Genomic DNA, 7,337 nt, shown 5'->3' on the forward strand with positions numbered 1-7,337 from the left:
TGAGACCATTAGTAGAGCTAGTCTTCTGCCTAGCCACGCATCCCTTTGACCTGGTTCCACCTTCGTAGGATTTAGTTTTTACACACCCTCTGCCCATGATACATGACCACAGACAATAGAGGGTGCTAGGTATGACTGACAGGGTCAGGTATCCGGCATCGTTATACGTATTCAAACAAATTTCAAAATATACTTTTTAAATTATTTTTTATTAATACTGTTAATGTTATGTATATAGAGTATTTGATGTCAAAATTCATAAAATTTTACAGAGAATTTAAGTACATATGTAATAAAAAATGAGAGTACCCATTTAAAATAAGAAAGTTGTTGTCAGTTTCGGTATTTCTGGAACAGCCGTCATATCGCAAATATTTATAATTGATAGATTTCGTTGTCACAGTTTAATTGTTAATAGTCGGTGTCGTTGTGAAACAATGATGTGGCAAAAAATATCCGATCTAGATATTGTAGTTCTCTAGTAACTTCTAATGAACGCTCATCCTGGGACACCCTGTATACCAACTTCAAATATGTGTCAAATAATAGTACCAAAATGAAATCATAATATTTTAAAATTTGGTGCATAATTTGCATTTTTTTCGTATTTCAAATTACTACTAAAAATGGTTACATTTTGATAAAAAAAAAAAAGAAAAATTCAAAAATTGTGGGTCTGGATAGTTCACCGAACCCCGAGAGTTATGGAGGAACCTGCGGCCAAGTCAGCAGGCTGGATCTTCTAGTGTCTGGGTGACTATTAGATAAATTAATATTAAATCTTACTTCCCACTTTTTTTGGCTGCTTGAGCGTTTTTGTCGATATCTTGAACAATAGCTTCAATCTCAGACTTAGTTTTTTCCTTTAGACTTTTTAAACTTTCTTCCATTTCTGTTTTTCTTTGGTCAAATTCTTTATTTGCTTCTTCTGGAATAACTTTTTTACTAGCCATGGCTGAAGTTCTTTACACGAGAAATTTACAAAACTATTTTTAAATCCTCCCCAAAAGTTTCAATTTTTTATGAATTTGTTTGAATTTTGAGTTTGACGTGATTCATTATTGTTGAAGTAGTAATTTTAACATGTTTTTTTAACTAGAGGTGGGGACTTGTTCTCATGGTGACTTTGATTCACGAATAATGATAATTTTCTGCTTTTGTAACGCGTGTTAAATATTGCAGAATAAATCAGTTAAAACCAGTGCAGAGATCAAATTATACCCTTCCACGGTTGTTTAGCCCTCCGTGTCCTTCACAGTCGGAGGAAGTTTATATCCGGCTTAGGTACTCTTGAGGTGGAGGCTGGAGGATCTGTCTCCATTTTCTCCACCTCTTTAACATGGTCTCTCCTTAGACCTGATACCGGACTTGTCCCGGATCTACAGGGTCCAGCAATAGTGCGTCGGGCATCTGTAGTTCCTAGAGTAAAAAACTCGGGAATTTTGTTTAAGTGCACATTTCAGGAAAATATTTTAACTTCTATAGGGTGGCTTAAAGAAGTGTGAGTGGATCAGGATGATTTTTTAAAATGGAACACCCTGTATATTATTGCATAACCCTAAAATATGAGTAAATATATTTCGATACTTTCAGAGATATTAATTAATAAATAAAAAATATATATGTATGTATTTTTCAGTCTTTCTTAAAAAAAATATTAACCGTCTTAAAATCAAAACTATATTAGGTATTTACTTTAGATGGTCTGTACTTACTTCGCTATAACTATGGAAATCGTAAATCATACAGGATGTTCAAAATTGTACGCCAAACTTTCTAAAATATAAAATAATATTTTTTCTTTTTTTTTAAGTGGAACACCCTGTATATTATTATTTTATTAGATGGAGAATTAAAAAATGACCATTTTTTTTGTATTCTGTATTCATCTGCGAAATCATTAAAAATTTTAAAATACTTTAACTACAAAAAATTTTCATTTTTTAACTTTCCATCTAATAAAAAAATAATATACAGGGTGTTGCGTTTACAAAAAGAAAGAAAAATTATTTTATATTTTAGAATGTTTGGCGTAGAATTTTAAACACCATGTATGATTTAAGATTACGATATTTATAGCAAAGTAAGTATAGACCATCTGAAGTAAATGAAGAAAGAAAGGCTGAAAAATATATTTTTATTTATTCATTAATATCTCTGAAACTATCGAAATATATTTACTCATACCTTAGGAGTATGTAAAGTGATCTGTGAAAAGAAGCCAAAAATGCAATAATATACAGAATAGAAAAAAAATCGTGGGTGTTTGTGAAGGCTCTAACGGAAACAAATTATGTTTTTTGCGACGTTTTGCGATTGTCGTTTCTTCAGGTACTATAGGAGAAGCAATGTTTTAAAAATATAAAAAGAAAATAAACTGGCCACTTACCCAAAACATATGTATATTAATCCAAATGCCTAAAAATATTCATGGCGATTCCAACCGCCAACACTAAGACACATACATGTACATATATACAGGGTGGCAATTTGAAAACGAACAGTATTTAATATTACCTCTACCGATGATAGTATGAAAATTTGGCGAGAAATACGTCAATTTACATATCAAGGGAGACAATTTTTGAGGCATTTGTTGTCGTGTTACTCTCAACCCTTTGACCCCCAGGGCACCTACCCCTAAAATTTTAAACGGCAACCCATATTTCTTTTACCATTTTTGTGTTCCTTATAAAATTCTCAAAAAAATAATGCAGTTCATGTAGAATTCAATAAGAAACACAAAAATGGTAAAAGAAATAGGGGTTGCTATTTAAAATTTTAGCGGTAGGTGCCCTGGGGGTGAAGGGGTTGAAAGTAACACGACAACAAATGCCTCAAAAATTGTCCCCCTTGATATGTAAATTGACGTGTTTCGCCAAATTTTCATACTATCATCGGTAGAGGCAATATTAAATACTGTTCGTTTTCAAATTGTCACTCTGTATATCATCCAACCACCAACACTACGACATACATATTTTTAGGCATTTGGATTAATATAATATGTTTTGGGTAAGTGGCTAGTTGATTTTCTTTTTATATTTTTAAAACATTGCTTCTCCTATAGTGCCTGAAGAAGCGACAATAAAGTCGCGAAACGTCGCAAAAAAACATTATTTGTTTCCTTTCGAGCCTTCACAAACACCCACGATTTTTTTTTCTGCACACTAACTACTGGGAACTAACAATAATCATAAATATACAGGGTGTTCACTTTTTCACTTTGTTTTTTTTTATTTTAATAGCTACAGATGCCCGACGCACTATTGCCAGACCCTGTATAATCATTTTAAATAATTATTAAAATTTTCAACAGATGATCTTGTCCTGGAGAAGAGCAAATTCAAGGCCATCGCCGACGAAATGGACCAAACAGTCGCCGATTTTGTTGGATACTGAAGCCAAAACCTAAAACTCCACCACTGCCTTTCCATAATAAGAGTTGTGAAATATTTTTCATTTGCTTAAGTTGTAGGTACCTTGTACATTCCATGATAGTCTTTCACAAATTGTTACAATATATGTATTATAATTTAGTTTCAAAATAATTGTATGTCGCATTTTTATACTTAAGCTTAATTTTCGTACATTCCAATTTCGTTTCTTCGTGTTCTGCGTAAAACAATATCGCAGCATGAAACTATTCGTAAAAAGTACGAAGGCTTTTTAAGCCCTCCATAGTAAAAAGTTAAGTATTTTAACGATTATTGGGACGTATTAACCTGACAGCTACCAACATAAAAATTGGTCTCAATATTTGTACGAAATACCGTATAATAAAAAAAAACGGTGTCAGCGATGGCTATGAAATGAAGATCGCTGTCATTTTATATGTAAAATTATATGGAGAATGTCATCGATGTTTATTTCCAAGCCAACTGGACGCCGTTTTTTTTCGATCATACGGTATGTGGATGCATGAGAACGTTAACTTTAAACTTTTTTCGCAGAAATATTACCAAATTGGTATACATGAAGCCACACTGTATTTCTATAGGGTATTCCATTTTAACCATAATGATAAAGACAAAAAAATCGTATATGGTTTGTTTTTCGATCCTTGACAGTTACGTCAGCATTATCGACCCCTTATTGGTGTTCACGTCTATTCTGAATTGGTCCATTTAGCTGTTCTAAGATGATGTTTGACTTTTTCTATTCGTACACGCTAGACAAGGAAGCTCAATCTTGTTTCCGTAATGAGATGGTGATCAGCATATAAAAAGAGAAAATATTGAAAATAATGGTACGGGGATCTGAGAAATAAAATGGACTTACATTTATGACTAAAAATTTCCGTTTAATGTAATAAGAGACCCAAGAGAGTGACAATCCGTAAGGTAACAGCCAAGGATCGAAAAACAAAGCGTAAGTACTTATTTATTTCTCATGTCGTTCTAAATCATTAAAACCAAAATTTTAGACATACATACATTGGATATATGTGCATATACTTTGATTTTCTATCAGATTTACTTAAATATATTTTTTTTTCTAAAGAAAACAATGCCCTAGTTCTGTTATACAAATAAAATGTTCATATTTTTTCTGCACTTTCTCGTTTTAAAAGCTTGTTTGCGAGAACATTGTTGCTCATTTATGAAAATATGATATTTTCTACAAATAAAAAGAAACGAAAAATTGTGTTTTTTTGAAAACCCCCCAATCCCTATCAGTGGCGGATACAGAACCACTGGTGGGACAAAGGCCCTGAAATCTATAAATTGGGTTAAATATTAGACTTTTGGGTCAAAAATGGCGCCCTAAAAAGCATATTCTACAGTACTTTTTATTTGGGCCCTCCTAAAATAAATTTCTGTATCCGCCCCTATATATTTTTCCTATTTCTTATCACGTAAAAATCCTTCAGCACGAAAAGGTAGGAAACTTCTAATTTTCCGAACAAAAATCACTTCACAATCAACAGACCTAATTATTGAGCATTATCTTCGTAGGTAGTATCACAAGCTAGTATAAGAAAAAAAAATGGGCTCCAGCGGAGGAATTATTCAGAAAAAAATTACGTTTGAAAATAATAAGCTAGCAAGTACCTATCTGTCTCCTTATACAGGGTGTTATTAAGGGAGATATTTATATAAGCTATTATTAGTCAAAATATGAATAAGTTTGTAAAAATCTGAAAATTTTTGGGCCAGGAAATGATTGTCCGTTTTATTTTATCATAAAATATGACAAAATTCGAACAAATTCGTTCCAAAATGTGATAGCTGTTGATTCTATCTTTTAAATGAACTTTGGATCATCAAAAAATATTAATTTTAACAGAGTTATTAACCAATTTGTCCTATCAATCAATGATACGCTTATAAAATCTATCCCCGGAGCTGTTAAGACTTGGAGAGAAAATTCAAGGATCTTCGAGGCAGAATCTCTCGAAAACTACTAATTCTACGTAAAAAATAATAAGGGCCATTTTTATAAGTAACTACCTAAGCTACATTTTTTATATAATAATAATAGCTCCCGTATACCGGGTGTTGCATCGTCGAGCGGGACATAGGAAATCCCATGTAAATTTTAATGGGGTCAATTATTGACTTCCCTAATTATTTTAGAGAATAATTCTATTTAGGTTTATTGAAGAGCACTAAAACCCACGTTCAAAAGAATAACTTTAGATATTTTTGATTAGCCCGTTTACGAGTTATCGCCGATTTCTTTTTAAATATTTCTCCTTTCTTATGGCCCTATATTTACTTGTGAGCACCAGTCAAGGTAAAAGATAACTGTCAAATGAAGTTGTCATTTCAGAAATTTATCTATTTAATGCTTTATTATTATTATTAAAAACTCATACCTACATCCAAAGCCTACATCGAAAATATTAACCATGAATTACACTACCCAAGAAAAAGTATTTATGATTAAATGTTAAATGACATTATTAAGGAAATAGTTATCAAAAGGTGTCGGACATGTTTGTTGCTCTGTATCCGAATAGACCGATACCTGGAAAATCTACAATCGCAAGGAATATCCAGAGATTTGAGACCAAAGGTACCCTAATAAATAACTGCAGATGTGAAGCAAGGCAGGAACAAAGAGAAGATGCAAGAAATGATACCGACTTGGAAGTTTTATTGTGCGTGGAAGAGAACGATGGAAAGATCAGCACAAGGAAACTTGAGGATGAAATAGGAATAGATCACACTACAGCGTTTCGAATTTTGAAACGACATAAATACTGTATGATCGAGAAAAAATGGCGTCAGCGATGGCTATGAAATGAAGATCGCTGTCATTTTATATGTAAATTTATATGGGAAATGTCATCGATCGTCATTTCCCAGCCAACTGGACGCCGTTTTTTTTTTTGATCATACGGTACTATTCCTTCAAATATGAAAAGCCCTAAGAGCTACAAGATGGGGACGAAATACGGCGGCAGGCGTTTTGTTTTGATATGATGGAAAGAGCAAACACGGATAGGGAATTTTTAAAAAAACATATGTTTCACTGTCGAATGCACGTTTACCTTAAATAATGAACCCAATGTTCAAAATTATCGATATTGGAACAAAGAAAACCAACACAGGTTTGTCGAAACAAGGACGCAATATCCACAGAAAGTAAATGTTTGGGCAGGGATATTCGGACACAATATTATCGGGCCATTATTTCTTACGCGAAATTTAAATGCAGAATATTATTTGGAACTACTCGAAAATCATATTTTACCTGCTTTACATGATGCCGCTAGGGAAAATCAAGAAGTGTGGTACCAAATGGATGGCTGCCCGGCACATACAGTACGTCTGTCCGTTCTGTAGCTACGGGGTATCCGTGAGAGGGGAAACGATATTCTCTCGATGTTTTTCGTAAAAAAAACAGACGACGCGTCCCATCAATAAAAATTCAACAAATTATCAAGTAGCCAATAAAATGAGTGGGCGGAGCGATTTGCGGTGACGCACTCGTCAAATCAACGTATAAAATATATTGCTGTTTATTTAAATGTTTTTTGTCCGCATTCCTTTCATAGACACAGATCCAGCAGATGTACTGTAGTACCCTGGCTGTTCGGGAATATTTAGACAATAGTTTTAACGGAAACGTTATTGGCCTAAATCATACAGTAAATTGGCCAGCAAGGTCTCCCGATATTTCGCCAAATGATTTCTTTCTCTGGGGCCATTTAAAAAACAGGATATACAAGGATAAAAAAATACCCAAATCTCGACGAGTTAAAAAATGCTATTTCTGCCGAATGCAATAGAATTTCAGTTTGCCAACTAGCGAATGTAAGAAGAGAATTTTATGATCGCCTGGGTTATTGTCTAGCAGTCGATGGAGGAATATTTGAACATCTTAAA

Source organism: Sitophilus oryzae, unplaced genomic scaffold (assembly GCF_002938485.1).
Source record: "Sitophilus oryzae breed Bouriz unplaced genomic scaffold, Soryzae_2.0 scaffold_1586_pilon_pilon, whole genome shotgun sequence".
In the NCBI taxonomy this organism is placed as follows: Eukaryota; Metazoa; Arthropoda; class Insecta; order Coleoptera; family Curculionidae; genus Sitophilus; species Sitophilus oryzae.